At 38.7% G+C, this 20,125-nt stretch overlaps 1 long non-coding RNA gene across 2 annotated transcripts in view; it reads right to left on the bottom strand.

The window, feature by feature from the left end:
• Positions 1–3,047: 3,047 nt before the first annotated feature.
• LOC144302637 (uncharacterized) overlaps positions 3,048–20,125 on the bottom strand; it is a 109,836-nt gene continuing 92,758 nt past the window's right edge. The window contains exon 5 of one of the 2 annotated variants that reach the window (XR_013369582.1): positions 3,048–4,212. This is a non-coding gene — a long non-coding RNA (uncharacterized LOC144302637). The remainder of the gene's footprint in view (positions 4,213–20,125) is intronic. The other variant, XR_013369585.1, reaches the window with a different exon arrangement.

Below are 20,125 nucleotides of genomic sequence, written 5' to 3'. Positions count from 1 at the left end.
TAATTAAGATATAATAAGGTAAGATGAGATCATAGTGGATTAGGATGGTACCTAATCAGCCACCGGTGTCCTTATGATACAGACACACATAGAGGAAAGCCAGCCTTGTAAAGACAGGCAGAAATTAGACTGATGCAGATAAAAGCAAGGAAATGGGATCCCTGGGTAGCGCAGCGGTTTGGCGCCTGCCTTTGGCCCAGGGCCCGATCCTGGAGACCTGGGATCAAGTCCCACATCGGGCTCCCGGTGCATGGAGCCTGCTTCTCCCTCTGCCTGTGTCTCTGCCTCTTTCTCTCTCTCTCTGTGACTATCATAAATAAATAAAAATTAAAAAAAAATTTAAAAGCAGGGAAACACCAAGGACTGGTGGCAACCGTCAGAAGCTAGGAAGAGGCGAGGAAGGGTTCTTTAGAGTCTTCAGAAGGCTCATGGCCCAACTAACCCCCTTGGTTTCAGACTTTCAGACTCCAGAACTGTAAGAGAAGAAATTTGTCTTTAGGGTACTCAGTTTGTGATAATTTGTTACAGTAGTCCCAGAAAAGTAATATACCTCCCTACTGAGAAGTTATAAGAAATGTCAGGAAATCTGCCACTCACCTAATATTTGGTTTAACCCACAATACTAGCCTCCTGAAATGGAATTCAGCTGAGCTAAACAAACATTTATTCACTGCATGCTTACTACTTGTCACTGCACAATATGTGTTTGCATGTTTTTTACAGAGGTGAAAAAGACAAGACATAGCTCCTAACCCCAGGAAGTTTTCAGTCTAGAGAGAAAAAGGCTGGAGGTTAAATAAGAAATTATAAAAAAGAAAGGATGATTTCATGTTCTTTCAGTGTTATGCTTGGTCATTGTTTATCTGGCCTGCCCAAGATTTGTTTGATTCCCTAGAATAACCTACTTTGTTTGGCTTTCCTATTTGCTATTTGATTAGAGCTTGCAAAATTATAAGTTACATATTAATTTGTAGATTTCTGTTCAGTAGAAAAGAATAATACCAAAGGTTACAATTTAATTGTCTGTAGTTCGTTATCAATCTTTTTTCCCCCAATAACAGATTTTTTTAAATTGAGATATAATTGATATATATATATATATATAATTGTGTAAGTTTGGGCAGCTCGGGTGGCTCAGTGGTTTAGCGCCGCCTTCAGCCCAGGGCGTGATCCTGGAGACCCAGGTTCGAGTCCCACGTCAGGCTCCCTGCATGGAGCCTGCTTCTCCCTCTGCCTGTGTCTCTGTCTCTCTCTCCTCTCTGTTTCTCATGAATAAATAAATAACATCTTTAAAAAAATATATTTTAAAATTTAAAAAATTGTGTAAGTTTAACAAAAACAAAAACACAAAACAAAACGGGGCAGCCCGGGTGGCTCAGTGGTTTAGCATTGCCTTCAGCCCAGGGTGTGATCCTGGAGACCTGGGATCGAGTCTCGTGTCAGGCTCCCTGCATGGAGCCTGCTTCATCCTCTGCCTGTGTCTCTGCCTCTCTCTCTCTCTCTCTCTCTGTGTGTGCTTCTCATGAATAAATAAAATCTTAAAAAAAATAAGGTGTACAGTATACTCATGTGATATGTTTATATTGCAATGTCATTGCCATTGGAATGGTAACTAACGCCTCTGGTCACATCACAAAATTATCACTTTTTCTAGTGATGAAAACACTAACATCTAGTATTAGTTTCAAGTTTAACGTTTATAATACACTTTTGTCATGTGTGATCACTGTACTGTGTATTAGATCTCCAGGACTTATTTCTACTAGTTGCAAATATGTATCTTTAAGCAACATCTCTCCCATTCCCCCACCCCCTATCTCCTGATAGCCATTATTTCTCTGTTTGGTTTGGTTTTGGTTTTAGTTCTGTTCTAGATTCTGCATATAAGAAATATTGTAAGGTATTTGTCTTTCTCTGCTTGATTCAGTTTTTTGAAAAATCTTTATGTGCTACAGAAACCTCTCTTCTTCAAATGCTCTTAGAAAACAACTTTGCCATCTTCCCAGTTTTTCCGTTTGTCATTAATGAGTTGAATACATTTTTGACACATGTTGACTTTATTTTTGTAGGAAAGTCATGTTTTTCACTTTGAAAATTGTATTTTGACATAGAGCTATTGCAAAGCATAAATGCAATATGCTTTTTAAGAAGAAGATTAATATGGTTCCTGGAATGTGGTAGGTGTTGCAAGAGTATGACCTCTCCCTTAGCAACTGAGAAAAGCCTGAGCCTTTCAAGAGAAGCAATCTCTTAAGACCCTCTTCCCTGTCAAGGGACAAAGCAGTTGTGTTATACACTAATTCTTTATTCTCTTCCTATCTCTTTATCCCTCTTGTTCCTGTCCAGTAGTAGGGCAGACATCTTAACTGACCATTTTTAAAACTTCTTAAGTTCCTCTGTGTTAAGAAATTGAAACCTTCGATTGTATCACCCCTTCCCTCCACTCTAGAGCTCTAGCTTGCTTTTGGCCTCTTCCCCATGTCAGGAATTCACTCCTGCTCCAGCCGACCCATTCCAAGTGTTCCTATTTGTCTTCTGCAGTGACGTCTTGATTACAAAAAGTCTTTTATTTAGCTTTTTCTTTTTTTTAAGAGAGAGACCATGTTCAAGGAAGAACGGGGGGGAGGGGAGGGGCAGAGAAGAAGAAAAAGAATCTTAAGCAGGCTCCATGCCCAGCACCAAGCCCAACAGGGCTCAATCTCAAGACCTTGAAATCATGTCCTGAGCTGAAATCAAGAGTTGGATGCCTAATCAACCGAGCCACCCAGGCACCCCACATTTAGCATTCTTAATCTCTTAGATGTAACTTTGTTTAAAGTTACAGGGCGAAATTTATGCTACATCCAGAAGGTTGGTAAATTTGAAAACAAGTCTTAGAAATCTTTGCTGTAGTGCAAAAGCAGCAAAATCTAAGCAAGAATTCTGAGAGGAAAAAAAATTAAGTGAAAGGACCATGTTCAGTAAGTTACCCTTGACCTCAGTGGGACACCATCACTCCTGAACTTGTAAAGAAGCACTTACTCAGTAACGATTTTCTAAAAATGGTGCCATTTTTCAGAAGTTAATATGACCTGAAACAGCAATGAATTCAAGCATTGCAGGCTAGAATAAGAAGCACAGTGTACAGTTTCTGCACAGATTGAAGTGGCTAGAGAGAAAAGGGGAAAGAATCAAGCCACCTAAAAACGTGGAACCTGTGGAACATTTTACCTTTAAGAGCAAGAAACAAGCTAGGTGTTTGGGAGGAACCTGGTGATTTGGGGTGAATGGATAAGAGTTAGGTACCACATGAGGCAGAGATAATTCATTTGTTTATCCACCATTTGCACAGCAGACAGATTTTATTTCTTTCAGAAATTTAGTAACATGCATTTTTTCCAAAGGCCTTTTAAAGTAAAATTTATGATGCCATAGCTAATACTTTGTGACAGTAAATATTAGGGGTTTTTTTCTCTTCAGGGTATTATTCTCTCCTTGATATAATGATTTTTAAAATAGATTAATTCTATTCATAAGATACAGGATGAAGATAGGTACCTAAATGCCACGCATAAGAAAATTGGACCACGGTAATTGCTGCCACCCTGTGGGAGAATGATAGAAATTCAAGATACTGTTAACCTCCCTAAGTTTTTAGCATTGTCTCTCTGATTTAAAAATTCATGTGTCATTCATCCTTTCATTCAACATTTACACTGCACCACGCCACGGCTGGATGCTGGGGATATATAAGACAAGTAAGACACAGTCTGTGCCCCCAAGGTATGTGGAATACAGTTGTCCAGATACAATGTACTGTTAAAATATTGTCCCAGGAGAAAGCATTCTTATTATGTATGGGTAGTGGAGAAGCCCAGAGACTTTCCCAAAGAGGTATAATCCACAGATTCATGGATAGCCAGGCTGACTCTATTCAATGTGACGTTCTGTTATGAAAATAATTTCCTAAGTAGGATTTTTCTGCTCATTCCTGCTGGTTCTTTCTCATTTGCAGAAAGGGAGAATGGGGGAAAATGGAAGGCTGACCAGCCTCAGAATCTCAGAGAATATGTGGAATATCTTTCCTTTGCCTCTCTAGAAACGTCCCCACCCATTTTCATCCTGCTCTATTCTACAGGCTGGAAGGCTGACTCATGTAGACTACCTCTATCCCTTCTCTTGCACGCCGACTTCTGGTTCCATATTGGTGGTGAGGAAGTATTGGCAGGAGATCTGCAAAAGAGATAAGAATTAGATCATGGTATTTATACCTGGTTTCCCTCTCATCCGGGGAGGAATCACTCAATGAGAGATCTCAATTTCTCCCTCCCTTTCAGATCCAGAGGTGGTAACAGTGCCCAACAATTACTAGTCCCAGTGTGCCACACTAATTCTTGGGGTTTTCCTATATTCTGCCCACACCTTTGTAAATAATCCTTGCAAATCATCCTAATTTGAATATGCCATTGGTTTCCTGCTTCCTTGACTGACAGAGAAAAAATTAATAACCGTATGATTGAATATATGAAGTTTATGTAAACAAATGATTGAATTCAATAATTGAATGAGTGAAGGCATGAGTAAATGAATGAATGAGTGCTAGAATGTGAATGAATGAGAACTGAATGCAGGCATTTGGAGTATATTAATATTTCACGCATGAATAAATGCATAATGACTAAGCAAATGAATGATACCCATGTGAAAACATGAATGGAAGCATAAATGAAGAATGAATTCATAAAAACATGAATTGAGATACTTTCTAAACAATCTGAATGCCTGACTTCACCATCTCCCCAGGCTCCCATCTACCAGAACATATGCAAAGAAAAGGAATGATAGAGCTTCTTTCTCAAACAGGGCTATTGTATGGAAACATAGTTTAGAGAGAGACACTTAGAGATTACATTAGAGAAAAAAAAAAAAGACTCAAAAGAGTAAGTTAATTTAAAAGGAACCGGGAAGACAGTAAAGGTAGAGATTTCCTAAGAGAGGCAGAAAACAAAGATCGAATAGAGTAGAAGGAATAAGTTCCCTTTCTTTAGAAGAAATCAACATTGACTCAGACTAAGAGACTAGGAGCCATGAGATAGGAACCCAGACAGTAAATATTGCCATGAGAATCAATTAAGCCATGGATGAGAGGGACTGGAAGGCATTTAATTGCCACATTTGGATGCCAAGGTGGGATGGCCAATGAAATATTTTCCTTAAGATTCAGACATCATCTATTAAACTACTGGTTCAGTAGTTGCAGAAATCTCTTTCCAAAGGATCCTGGTCATTAGTGTAGGGTCACACATCTAACTCACTTGTTCTGAACATGAGACCTTGGTCAAGATTCAGAGCTTAAACATTCAGGTGATGGAATTAAAAGCAATTTAAAAATCATAAAAACCAAATGGTAATTTGAGCTTGTGTTTCTCAACTTCCCTTTTCCCCAAGTTTAAATGTTTACTTAATAATTTAAAAAGAGATAATAGAACACATCCATATTTATAAGTGTAGTCCAAGAAGGATACAATTTTTATGCTAGAAATCTTAAGTAAATTCTGAAAAGTATAAAAGCTATCATTCAGGAAAATGGTCATGACTTTTGCTCTGGAAATCTCATTTCTAAGAATTTTCTTAAGAAAAGAATCACACAAATATAAAAAAAAAAAAAAAGCAAGGACAAGAATGTCACTGCATCAATGTTTATATATGTTTTAAAAAGCTTAGGGATCCCTGGGTGGCTCAGTGGTTTAGAGCCTGCCTTTGGCCCAGGGCGCAATCCTGGAGTCCCAGGATCAAGTCCCACATCGGGCTCCCGGCATGGAGCCTGTCTCTGGCTCTCTCTCTCTCTCTCTATGTCTATCATAAATAAATAAATCTTTAAAAAAAAAAAAAGCTTAAATGTCCATTATTAGGAGACTATAAAGCAATAGCTAATAATAGGTAACACTTGGCAAGCATTGATCTAAGTATATGTTAACTCATTTAATCCTCACATGAATCTTATTAATAAATAAGTACCATTATTTTAACCATTTCAGAGATAAGGAAATTGAAGCACAAAGAGTTCAATTTACTTTCACAAAACTAGAAACTGTTGGAATGAACATTTGAAATCAGGCATTCTGGTGTAGTATCAAAGCTCATAAAACCATGTTATACTGCCTTTATATAATCAAAATTCTCATGTAAAATTATCTTTATTGATAAAATGCCTACAGAGCACTGATCTATAAAAGTAGGTTCTAGAAGAGCTCATGTAGCCAGATCCCCTGCATGTAAAATTATAAACACAACCACAAAGAGATATCGGATGAATGGTCACCAAAATGGAAATTTTTTATAATTAGTATGTGTCATTCTAACAAAAATGATAAAGCTAATATCACAAAATTAAGCAACATCTTAGTTGGGTATTCATCTACCTCATACCTAGGAACACCATTCTTTTTCAGGCATTGCCAATGATATTGTAGGTTGAGGCCCCCTGACTGCCATTCTGGCCTTGTTACAGCAACTACACCATTTTGTCTGTGGTGGTTAAGTGCTATCTATTAGCCCCTGCCATTCTAGAATCCCAACATCCACACTGATATCAATAAGTTCCCTTTCAGGGTCACCTGGCTCGCTCAGTCAGCAGAGCGAGCAACTCTTGATCTGCAGCCTGCAGAAAGCAGTGATCACCAAGCTTTTTGCTTGAAAGTCAGTGGCCTCTCTCCAGTGCATTTATTATCTTAGTAAGGAGAATGTCTAGCCCTCCTGGGGAATACAGGTAGATTGCAAGTTCTTAGACCTTCCGTAGTAAATCCATTCTAATATTCCTACACCAAGAACCAACTCATTACCATGCCAAGGAAGTTCTGGAAACTTCGCTTCATTTACCATAGCCTTTTATCATGTTCAGGTTTGCATCATCACAGAAAACTCTTAGAACCAATTGCAGTGTCTCTGCTGGACATTAAGTTTTGAGTCCCCATTGAGTTCTCCCATGCCAATCAGTCCTCTTTCTTTAGCATGTGGGATACTCTTTCCATTGTAATAACACCTTCAAGATCCAATCACATATTTTTTCTCACCTCCTTCCAGATTACATTACTAAAATTCTACAATACCTTTGATGTAGAAACTATTTATTTCTACATTCAAATTTTACTTCTCAAGCTGGGTTTAGAGCTGACCCTGGTTATGAGCCCAAAGGTAATAAGGGGTATCAGAGAGAGAACTTGAAGAGAGCCAGTATCATTGTGTGAGGTACATGCCTCATGTAAGAGGCATACTTTTTGGGCAAAAGGGGACTTTTCTTCAGAGGAAAGAGCTCTCTCTAACAGCTTGAAAGGCTCAGGAAAATCTGAGGTTTAAGGTTCCCAGATTTATGCACCAAAATATCCCTATCCCAAGTATCAGGGGCCCCTTCTATCCCTATTAGAGCCCCGTTGGCTACAGAAGGATGGAGATATCTGCCTCCTGATGAAATGTGCAGGTAAATTCATATATGATAAAATGTGAACAGCTTTATAAAAGATGCTCACTTTCACCAGTAGTTAGGAAAATAAAAAATATAACAACAATGAAATGTAAATTTTTCACCCTTAAAAATAGAAAAACCAGAAAGTATTGCTAAAATTCAGTATTGGTAAAAATGTTGGTAAGAGGCTGTCAAATTCAGCTGAAGGGTACATGAATCATTTGTATCATCGATCATGCCTTGTCGGTTATGATACATGATTTTTGGAGATACAACTTTTTTATTTTTTAATTTTTAATTTTTTAAAGATTTTATTTATTTATACATGAGAGACACAAAGAGAGAAGCAGAGACATAGGCAGAGGGAAAAGCAGGCTCCCTGTGAGAATCCTGATACGGGACTCGATCCCAAGATCCTGGGATCATGCCCTGAGCTAAAGGCAGATGCTCAACCACTGAGGACCCAGGCATCCCACAAGATACAACATTAAAAAAAAAAAAAAGATTTTATTTATTTATTCATGAGAGACACACACACACAGAGAAGGAGAGACACAGGCAGAGGGTAAAGCAGCCTTCATGCAGGGAGCCCATGGGACTCGATCCTGGGACTCCAGGATCATGTCCTGAGCCAAAGGCAGGGGCCAAACCACCGAGCCGCCCAGGGATTCCCAATTCAACATTTTTAAAAGCCAATTTGGTGGTATCTGTCAAAATTTTATATGCCCATATGTTTTGATCCAATGATGTTACTTCTAGAGACATATTCTATGAAAGTATCAGCAAATATAAGATATGCATACATATCTACAAAATGATGCTTATTGCCACATTGTTCTAAGAACAAAATACCGTAAGCACCCTGACAACCCATCAGCAAGAGAATGACTAAATAATTTATGGAATATCCATACTATGAAACCAACAGACAGAGTTAAATATACTGAAGTGGAAAGGTGATAATGAAATGTCAAATAATGAACAATATGTAGATCATAGTTCTATTTATGTAAAATCACTACTCATAAAGAAGTATACATACTGAGTCATAAACAGTACTTATCTCTGGGGAAACAAGTGGGGTTGGAGAGGGTAGTGTTGAAGGAGGCTCTTTTCCTATACACATTTCTGTGTTGTTTGAATTTTTATTATGTGCATATATTATCATATAATTTTTAAAAATGTAACCTGTGCTCACTTTCCTTGCAAGATTGTATGATTGTACTGAGGAACCTAATTATATGTACCTGAATCTTGTACAGAAAATAGGGAATTCATTATAGTGGCCAATACTAGCAATCTGCTATTGAATTTTAAATTCATTCCATCATTAATAACCCAATACTTATTTATGCCAAAAGAGCATTGCATTCTTTTGTTTTCTGTGTGAACAAAACAAAAGATCATTGTGATATGTTCATTTCTTCCAACCAATATTTACTGAATGCCTTCTATGTGCCAGGCACTATGCTAGGGTTTGAGTGTACATGCCCCCTGCCCTAAACTAGGGAGACTAAAGATTGTAATGAATAAACAAGCAAAAAAGTAAGTATAGTAAAACAAAATACATTTTGATATATGGCAAATGTTGTAAAAGAAAAAAAGAGTATTGTAAGGAATGAATTGTAGAGGACAGAGTGGAGGCACAGAGACTCCAAAGCCTGTGATCTCTAAACTTGTAAGGGAGGAAAAATATTTTTCCTTTACCCTTCTAAGTTCTTGGCTAATACCCCTGCAATAAAAGGTATGAGACTCATAAAGCACTAAATATATACCATATGCCCATATGTATATATATATATAATATTATTAACACCAAGCTAATAAGCAAGCCCAGGTAAAGATGAAAATGAAAAGCCTCATCTCAACATCATGAAGGGCCCAAGAGGCAGGGGAGAGGATATAGAGGTGGTCACCCTCATCTTTAGATGTGAAGACTCAGTTCTGCCTCTCTTCCTCTTTTGACCTTCTTCTCAAAGAGAAGTGATGGCAACACCCGAAGCTCTGTGGATATTCCAGATGCATGTCGTAGCTTATCAGAGAGAGAGGCATGGCATGGGAGTGGTGCCTGTCCAGAGCAAGAACCCTATATAGCCCCGAGGATCATTTATCATTTGCAGACCTGGGGAAGATGGAGCAGATGCTTGATCATGAGATATGGACCTCAGAGTCAAAAGGCCTCTGTGTGATTTGAGCTCCACATGGACTTCCATCAGTCTGGATGGAGGGAGGAGTATTCACGGAAGGACATTAAGAGACACATAATGGGTCTCTCCTGGAGACTTTCTTTCAGACAAAGTAAGAAATCCTGGAAAAGAGGCCTCATATCCTCTTCAGGTCTACTTGCTTTGTCCACAGCCAGAAATCTGGGTGATGCAAGGAAATATAACATCACCTTCTGGAAAAAAAGTAGGCCTGGCTATACCATTTCTGCTCAGAGAATCTATTTCTCTCTTTGACAGGAAATGGGGATGCTGACTGGATGTCACTTTATCTTCATTCATGGATCATCAGCATCACAATTTCTCTTTAGAGGATTTGTACTGGGCCAACAACTTCCTTTTTTTGCTAACATGGCCCTGTAGGTACTACACTTATTATCACATGACTCTCAGTGTGTGCAAAACTGAAGCCATGGGCTTTGGGAAATGGATTTTGAGGACTTGATATTGAACATCTGGTGTGAGTCCTGGAATGCAGATGACAGGGGGACTATTACAGAGAACTCTACCAACACCATCTTTTCTTCATGACCCGGGACAAAACTCATGGAGCTGCCTGCCAATCAAGGGAGAGATATATGCCATGTAATAATACAGATGATGGTGGTGACGATAGCTTATATTTATTAATATCACTAATAATATAATATCTTATTTACTGTTGGTATTTAATAGGTAATAGTGTGGGCACTGTTCTAAGTAGCTCAAGAAAGACTGTCACAAAGTGACATGTGAAAAGGGCTCTGCTAAAAGAGCAGACCTTATGTTCTTAGAGAAGGTTGCAGTGGGAAGAGATTATTTGGGGCTGGAACACCTGCAGAGGTTCCTTCCGGTTGCTGGGATTCCACTTGGGCCTTCAAGGATGGACAAGGTTTGGAAACTACCTGCAGCAGGAGCCTCTCTTTCCTGATATGTCAGAAGCTTTCCAAAGACAAGGCCTGCATCTCCTCCCTCCCTCTCCTCTACTACTCTGCACTCTAAACTGCATATTTCTTGAATGCAGAAAATGTCTTGATCCTTCCTTGGTGCCCCACCACAGCCCAGCAAATGGGTGTTGCTGGGGCTCCTTGATTTGATTAGTAAGCATGACTAGTTCGGGTTAAGACCAAACAACCTATGACCACATTCATCAGGGTTGTGGTTTAATATTTCCCTGGCATAATCTGAACTTGGCCTTCTCCCAGGCCAGGACTCAGGAAGCACATTTACATGTGGAGGTGGAGGCAGTATCTCTTCCTGTGGAAGCCTCTGCCGGAGATCAGAGCAGGACATACTCAAGAAGGTACACATTCAGAGGAAGATCCAGGCCTTTGCAGAAGACACTACCGTGTCTCCTTATGCTCTGTAGCATCCAACCATTCCCAAATTTAGCAAGGCTCTTAATTATCTGCTTATCCAAGCCCCAGTTTTTAATAATAGCTGCCCTGCAAAGTTGTTGGAAAATTGAAGATTATAGATATATTGTAGTGTATAATAAATATTAATAAGTAAAAGTTACTGCAGTTACTTGTGTCTGGAATAGAAACAGCAGCCTTGCCTGCTGTGCCTGACAATTAGCACAACAGATCATTTAGGGCCAAGGGTATTTCTGGTACCCACACTTTCATTAGGGATTGAGGGGATAGCAGCGAGGTCCTTTCCGAGCTCTGGGAGCTATGAGGACAGCCCAGGTATTGGAGAATGCCACTGCCTTCACCAAATTCCCAAGTATGGTGTGAGAAGCCTGCCATCATTGTTGTCAGATCATAGATCACATATCACACACTCCCTCTCCACTCGCCCTTCAACACCCTCTCTGAGGTGTTGGGTGCTGAGGACCTTTGCATACATTTGCCTTCTACCCCTAGGACTGCTCTGAGAAGGCACCTGCTGGGACGTATAGAGAGCTTGGGCGCCAAGAGTGGGGAGAAAGTGTGCAGCTTTAAAGGGCCCTCATTGGAGAGCCTGCTGAAGTCTTGCTTAGTTTTCAGAGAGAATCACACACCTACCTTATCGGATCCCCTTGCAGTTGTTTCTCTTCTCCGAGTTCCTCATGCCCTGCAGAACGTAGCCCAGAACTACCTACCATCCAAATCACTGCTCCCCATCTGTGCCCTTTTTGCAATACTTCTCATATTAACCTCTTTGCATAGTATTAATCACAATTAACATATTGATGGGATTTAGGACACACTACCCCCAATTATGGCACCTTAGCATATTAAGTATCTTCAGCTGAAGGAATTAAAAAAAAAAACAACAATATATGCAAGAAAGTCACTCTGACTTTCCACCTCCCCTCTTCTTCCTTGAAACAGGTTATAAAACTCCCATGTGAAAGGTACCCTTCCCGTGCCAGAAGAGGAAAGACATTCTTATTATGGAGATGGGAATTTGGAGCCAAAAAATCTGTACAAACAGACCTTGTTAAACTCACCTTTATCTTCCTACTTACTTCTACACTATTTACTACCCTTAGCCCAAACCCCTTTGTCTTGCAAATTCTTCACAAAGTTATTGGGTTTTGTTTTGTTTTATTTTTTTGTCTAAAAGATATAAAAGCTTCCTGCTCTGGTCACTTATTCTGCTTGTCATTCTCTTGTGAAGGTTCTCATGTACATGTAAAAATTCAATAAATGGGAATGGTTTTCTCCAGTTAATCTGGCTTTCCCAGTTTAATTTTCAGACCCAGCCAGGGACACTAAAAGGCTTGAAGAAAACTTTTTCCTCCCTTATGGCATCAAAGAAACAGGACTCATGGGAGGGAGATGTTTTAAAAAGGAAATGTCTGGAAGGGATAAAACAGAACAGAAGTGGTATGCTGGCATCTAGGGGAAGAAGTGGAAGACTTTTCTTCCCCATTTCTTTCCTTCCTTCCTTCTTCCCCAAGGATTGGTCCTCATACTGGGTGAGAAGTGCCTAAAATTAAAGCTGTGAATTGGTTCATGGTACTAAAAGTCTTGTCCATCTATCTGCAAGGATTTGGTGCAAATTTGTTATATTTTATTCTACTGGGAAAAAAAATCCACTATCATTCTCTTTCTCCTCTTCTTCCCTCACCCTTTTCATCTAATTATTTTTTTAGGCTTCCCTATGGCAAACAATGCCTCAGATTTTACCTTGTTGGTCGTTACAGTTATTTTCCTTTAGCAAGGAATATTACCTAAAGTATATGTAAAAAAAATGCCTTGCTTTCCCCAAAGCACATCTGGGTGGCTCAGTAGTTGAGCCTCTGCCTTAGACTCAGGGCATGATCCCAGGGTCCTAGATCGAGTTCTACATCGGGCTCCTGTGGGGAGCCTGCTTCTCCCTCTGCCTATGTCTCTGCCTCTGTTTCTCTGTGTCCCTCATGAATAAATAAATAAAACCTTAAAAAAAAAAAAAAAGAAATGCCTTGCTTTGGAATTGCTAAAAGAAACAAAAGAAAACAAAGCAAAAAATGCTCCTGAGATGACTGAGAATATATCAGTCTCCTAGCACAGACTGATTATCAGTGAACTGATTTATCTTTCAAAATGTACTGCTGAAGGACATATATGTTTAAAGGCAAAAATCATAATTCTCATACAAATATAAAATTAATATGTGTTAAAGGTTTTATTTAATTATTTCATGAATGGGGAGAGAAATCAGTAAGGTATTTTAATTGGATTGAAGGAGAATTCAAAGCGAAAGCCAGAGAGATGTGTTTGAGTTGCAAAAATAAATTGACATATAGATGCAAAACTGGCTTCTTATACCAGGGTGGGGAGAGAAATCGATTGCCCCTTCACTGCACAGAATTCATTTGCACATTTACGGCCAAGAGTCATTTGCATTGTTCTCAGTTATCTCTCATTTACAGAGTTATAAATGGATACAAAATCAGAGGAGGTAACTTGGAAAGATGCACAGGATAGAACACTCAGTAAGCTTTTTTGGATACTAACCCTTTATTAGATATGTCATTTGCAAATATCTCCCATTCCATAGGTTGCCTTTTAGTTTTGTTGATTGTTTCCTTCACTGTGCAGAAGCTTATTATTTTAATGAAGCCCCAACAGTTTATTTTTGCTTTTGTTTTCCTTGCCTCAGAAGACATATCCAGTAAGAAATTGCTTTGGTTGATGTCCAAGAGATTACTGCCTGTGTTCTCTAGGATTTTTCTGGTTTTAGGTCTCATATTTAGGTCTTTCATCCATTTTGAATTTATTTTTTTTGTGTGGCATAAGAAAGTCATCCAGTTTCATTTTTCTGTATGTTGCTGCCTAGTTTTCCCAGCATCATTTGTTGAAGACACTGGCTGTTTTCCATTGGATATTCTTTCCTGCTTTGTGGAAGATTAGTTGACCACAGAGTTAAGGGTCCATTTCTGGGTTCTCTACTCTGTTCCATTGATCTATGTGTCTATTTTTGTGCCACTACTCTACTGTATTGATGACTACAGCTTTGTAATACAGCTTGAAGTCCAAAATTGTGATGCCTCCAGCTCTGGTTTTCTTTTCCAACATTCCTTTGTCTATTTCGGGTCTTTTCTGGTTCCATACAAAATTTAGGATTGTTTGTTCCAGCTCTGTGAAAAATGCTGATATTTTAATGGGATTCTATTGAATGTGTAGATTACTTTGGGTAGCATAGACATTTTAACAATATTTGTTCTTCCAATCTATGAGCATGGAATGTTTTCCATTTCTCTGTATCTTCCTCAATGTCTTTTGTAAGTGTTCTATAGTTTTCAGAGTACAAATCCTTTACCTCTTTGGTTAGGTTTTTTTCTAGATATTTTTTGGGTTTTGGTGCAATTGTAAGTGGAATCGATTCCTTGATTTCTCTTTCTTCTGGCTTATTGATGGTGTATAGAAATGCAATTGACTTCTGTACATTGATTTTATATCCTGCACCTTTGCTGAATTCCTGTATCAGTTCTAGCAATTTTTTGGTGGCATCTTTGAGTTTTCCACATAGAGTATCATGTCATCTGTGAAGAGTGAAAGTTTGACTTCTCTGTTAATTTGAATACCTTTTATTTCTTTTTGTTATTTAATTGCTGAGGCTAGGACCTCCCTGTGGTGTTCCTGACCTTAGGGGAAAAGCTCTCAGTTTTTTCCCATTGAGGATGATATTTGCTGTGGGTTTTTCATATATGGCTTTTATGATATTAAGGTATCTTCCTTCTATCCCTACACTGTGGAGAGTTTTATCAAAAGACAATGCTGTATTTTGTCAGACGCTTTTCCTGCATCTATTGAAAGGATCATATGGTTCTTCTCCTTTCTTTTATTAATATCATATTTGCAGATGTTAAACCACCCTTGCAGCCCAGGAATAAATCCCACTTGGTCATGGCGAATAAACCTTTTAATGTACTATTGAATCCTATTGGCTAGTATCTTGGTGAGAATTTTTGCATCCATGTTCGTAAGGGATATTGCTCTGTAATTCTTTTTGATGGAGTCTGTCTAGTTTTGGGATCAAGGTAATGCTGGCCACATGGAATGAGTTTGGAAGTTTTCTTTCCATTTCTATTTTTTTGAAACAGTTTCAGAAGAATAAGTATTAACCCTTCTTTAAGCGTTTGGAAGAATTCTTCTAGGAAAGCATCCAACCCTGGACTCTTGTTTGTTAGAAGATTTTTGATCACTGATTCAATTTCTTTCCTTGTGATGGGTCTGTTCAGGTTCCCTATTTCTTCCTGTTTCAGCTTTGATAGTTTATATGTTTCTAGGAATGCATCCGTTTCTTCCAGGTTGCTTAATTTGTTGGCATATAATTGCTCACAATATTCTCTTCTAATTGTTTGTATTTCTTCAATGTTAGTTGTGATCACTCCTCTTTCATTCATGATTTTATTTGGGTCCTTTCTTTTTTCTTTTTGATAAGTCTGTCAGCTAAGGGTTTATCAATCTTAATTCTTTCAAAGAACCAGTTCTTAGTTTCATTGATCTGTTCCACTTTTTTTTTTCCTGTATCATTGATTTCTGCTTGAATCTTTATTATTTCTCTTCTCCTGCTGAATTTAGGTGTTATTTACTGCTCTTTTTCCAGCTCCTTTAGGTGTAAGGTTAGCTTAGTATTTGAGACTTTTCTTGTTTCTTGAGAAAGGCCTGTATTGCTATATACTTCCCTCCTATGGTCCCTTTTGCTGCATCCCAAATGTTCTGAAGGCTCATGTTTTTATTTTCATTTTTTATTTCACGTATTTTTAAAAGTTCTTCTTTAATTTCCTGGTTAGCCTATTCATTCTTTAGTAGGATACTATTTTTTTTTATTTTTTAAAATTTTTATTTAATTATGATAGGCACACAGTGAGAGAGAGAGAGAGAGAGGCAGAGACACAGGCAGAGGGAGAAGCAGGCTCCATGCACCGGGAGCCCGACGTGGGAATCGATCCCTGGTCATCAGGATCGCACCCTGGGCCAAAGGCAGGCGCCAAACCGCTGCACCACCCAGGGATCCCCAGTAGGATACTCTTTAACTTCCATGTATTTGTGTTCTTTCTGAATTTTTTGTTATTGAGTTCAAGCTTTAAAACCTTGTGGTCTGAAAATTACATGGTAAGATCTCAATCTTTTTGTACTGGTTGAGGCCTGAATTGTAACCCAGTATGTGATCTGTTCTGGAGAATGTCCCATGTGCACTTGAAAAGAATGTGTATTCTGTTGCTTTGGGATGAAATGCTCTAGATATATCTATTAAGTCCATTTGGTCCAGTGTGTCATTGAAAGCCCTTATTTCCTTGTTGATTTTTTTGCTTAGATTATCTGTCCATTGCTGTGAGATGTTAAAGTCCCCTACTATAATCTTTAATGTGTTTCTTTAATTTTGTTATTAGTTGGTTTATATATTTGGCTGCTCCCAAGTTAGAGGCATAATAAATAATTATAATTGTTAGATCTTCTTGGATAGACTCTCTTATAATATAGCATCCTTCATCTCTTATTACAATCTTTGGTTTAAATCTTGCTTGTCTAGTATCAAATTTGCTACCCCAGTTTTCTTTTGATGTCCATTAGCATGATAAATGGTTCCTCACCCCTACACTTTCAATCAGGAGGTGTCTTTGGATCTAAAATGAGTCTCTTGTACACAGAATATTGATGTCTTATTTTTTTTATCCAATCTGATATGCTATGTCTTTTTTTTTTAAGATTTTATTTATTTATTCATAAAAGACACAAAGAGAGAGGCAGAGACATAGGCAGAGGGAGAAGCAGGCTTCATGCAGGGAGCCTGATATGGGACTCCATCTGGGATCCCGGGATCACACCCTGAGCCAAAGGCAGAGGCTCAACTGCTGAGCCACCCAGGCTTTCCTATTATGTCTTTTTATTGGAGCATTTAGTCCATTTACATTCAGAATAATTTTTGAAAGATGTGAATTTAGTGCCATTGTATTGCATGTAAAGTCACTGTTTCTATAGATTGTCTCTGTTCCTTTGTGGTCTTTGTTACTGTTGGGCTCTCTTCACTCAAAGGATCCCCTTTAATACTTCTTGCAGGGTTGCTTTAGTGTTCACAAATTCCTTTAGTTTTTGTTTGTCCTGAAAACTTTTTTTTTTTAAAGATTTTTATTATTTATTCATGAGAGACACAGAAAGAGAGGCAGAGACAGTGGCAGAGGGAGGTGAAGCAGGCTCCATGCAAAATAAGAGAAAATCAAATAAGAAACAAAATAGAACAAAACAAAACTAGATCCTGGGTGTATTTTGATCAGCTTGTTAAAAGAAACTAGATTCCAAAATAGGAAAAAAAGAACTTACATATATACAAAAGTAAAATAAAATAAAATACAATGAAAGGAAACCAAAAATAAAATATATATAACACATATATATACAAATAAAAAGGAATTTAAAAATAGTTAAAAAAATAAAACTGAAAGACTAAAGAATTAAAAAAACAAACAAACAATGCTGTATACAGTTTTCCTCAAGAACTGAAGTTTTGTAGCTATGACCAGTAAACTTGGTGCTAGCCAGTTGTTCCTGCTGGTCTTCTGAGGGGGAGGAGCCTGTTGCGCTGATTCTCAGGTGCCCTTATACCCGTGAAAATGCATTCCCTTGCTAGGAGGCCGACCTCAGTGTAAGTGGCTCTGGATTCCACTATATCGCAGTTTTGCTCCCTGCAGGCTTTTAGCACCAGTGGGGGAGATGAAAATGACAGCACCCCATCTCTAGCCTTGCCGCTGAAAATCCACACCTCACATCCTTCAGTGAACCCTCACGGAAAAGCAGTCCATCACTTCTGTCTCCCCGGTTTCCATCTGAACTCTGTGTTCACCCAGCCTGTGGCCATGTGTTTTTCCTTTTATCTCAGGCATGCGGCTGAGTTTCGAGTCTTCAGATTTTACAGACTCCTCCAGCACAGATTTGTGATGTTCTTCCTGGAGGGAGGGAGGGAGGGGGGCTCTCACCAGGGTTCTGCCTTTTGCTGGGCCCCAGAGAGTGGTCACCCTACTGCACAGCAGTTCCCAGTTTATGGCAACACCAAGCAGAAAGCCAGCACCTAGACTCACTGTTTTCAGCTGGCTTCTCTACTCTGATACCTTGGAACTTGGCCACACTCAGGCACTCTCAGTCATCTTGTGACCTCAGGGATCCTGAGACTACCCTGTCCTACCTGGGATTCTGCCCTACTTCACCAGTTGAGCACCTATAAGCCAGGGATGTCTCCCATTGTAGCAGACTTCTAAAAGTTCCGATTTGCACTCTGTTGCTTATAATACTTTGCAGTAGGTTCCTTACTCCTGCTCTCTCCCCACTACTGTATTGTCCAATATATCACCCCACATTCAAGTCTCTGCACCTCCTACCTTCCAAAATGTGGTTGCTTTTCAATTTATAGGATTGCAACATTTCTTTTCTCAGGTCTCCGATTGACTTTGCAGGTGTCAGAATGATTTGATAACCATCTAGCTGAATTCCAGGTACCAGACGAACTTAGGGTCCTCTACTCCTCTGCCCTCTTAACTCCTCAGACCTAAAATTTGTGTTTGACAGAATAAAAAACTATCACTGTAAAACATATTTTTTCTAATCTAAGTATGTTTACATAAGTATATGTTACCAAGGAATATGATAGTTGGCTATATGTATGTTAGGGTTCACAATTATATATATATATAATATATATATATGCAAATAAAGCACAAGATTTCCATTTAAATTTGAGTTTCAGAAAAATAATGACTTTTTAGTATAAGTATGTTGGGTAGGTAACTACACTTCAACCTTACTAAGCTACGTTTTACTCTGATTTTTCTAATTGTGAAGAGGTGGTAATTCAAGACATGGAAGAAGCTGAAAGTTTTAGGGGTTTTTAAACTTTACTTTTATTATTCATTGTAGGTGAGGACAACATTTTCATTGACCCACTTATGGTTCCTAGCTGGAATGAAAATGAACCTACAAAGACAGGAGAAAAGCATTCAAATGTATTTAACAGAAGTTTTATATGACACAGGAGTCTTCCTTCATAGGGAAGTGAAGATCCAAAAAAAGGGCTAATTCGAGTATTTGAGTATTTTTATGGCAGGCTGATGAAAAGTGGGTAGTCCTGAAGAAATACGGTAGGTCAGAGTGTGGGGTAAATGTGGTAAACTATAGAAAACTTAGCAAGACCTATTCAGTCAGATTCTTTTCTGTGTCCCTTTGTCTTCAGAGATAAGAATGCTCCTTTCTGGTTATAGGGAGGGACTTCTCTCATGAGGGTGTTATGACCTGTTTCAGGAAAGAAGAGGTAGGTGGAGTGTCAAAGTAACTTTCCTGCTTCTACTGTTTTCTCAAACTCCTTCAATTTAAAATATTCAATATGCCAATGTATCATATTTTGGCATAATGTGTCCTGAACCCCATCACTACCCACGACAATGGTAAGCAATAATTACTACTTGCATTTCTGTATGAACACCAGCAGGCCCAAATTGCCCAGGAGGGAAGTGATCTGACCACATTACAACTTTTTTTGATGCAAGAATGGTGAGCCTGTGGTGACGTCCAATCACACCTGCTTATATCACTTTAGGCAGATTCAATTATGATAACCAATCACAACTTTCGATCTCTTTCAGGACACTGAAAGACACATCCCTCCCTCTTTCCTCATTAAAAACAAATAGCAAGCGTAACTCTTGGATATAGAAGGACACCTTACAGGAATTTCACAAATATGACATGTTTTCTTCCCTATAGCGTTATCGTAATTTATCTTTTTGGACAGGTTCAGACCTTGGTTTGTTTAACAGTCCATTTACAGTTAATTCATCTTATTCTGTCAAAGGAAAAAGCCATAATGTGGTAAAGAAAGAGTGTTTCTTCTAACACCATGCAAGGCCATAATTGTGTGAATAAAGAAGACGGTAAAATTTTGGGAGAGTTTCAGAGGCGGAGTCAACAGTTTGATATGTGATTAAATAAGAGGAATAAATTGAGGCAGGTGTTGAGAATGATTCCCAGGCTTCTGGGGCTTATAGGTGGATGGTAGGGCCAGGAAAACTGGGGAGGAG

The sequence above is a fragment of the Canis aureus genome, chromosome 31, assembly GCF_053574225.1.
Source record: "Canis aureus isolate CA01 chromosome 31, VMU_Caureus_v.1.0, whole genome shotgun sequence".
NCBI lineage: Eukaryota > Metazoa > Chordata > Mammalia > Carnivora > Canidae > Canis > Canis aureus.
The sequence above is the reverse complement of the archived record's forward strand: the minus strand, read 5'-3'. Positions and strand labels throughout refer to the sequence as shown.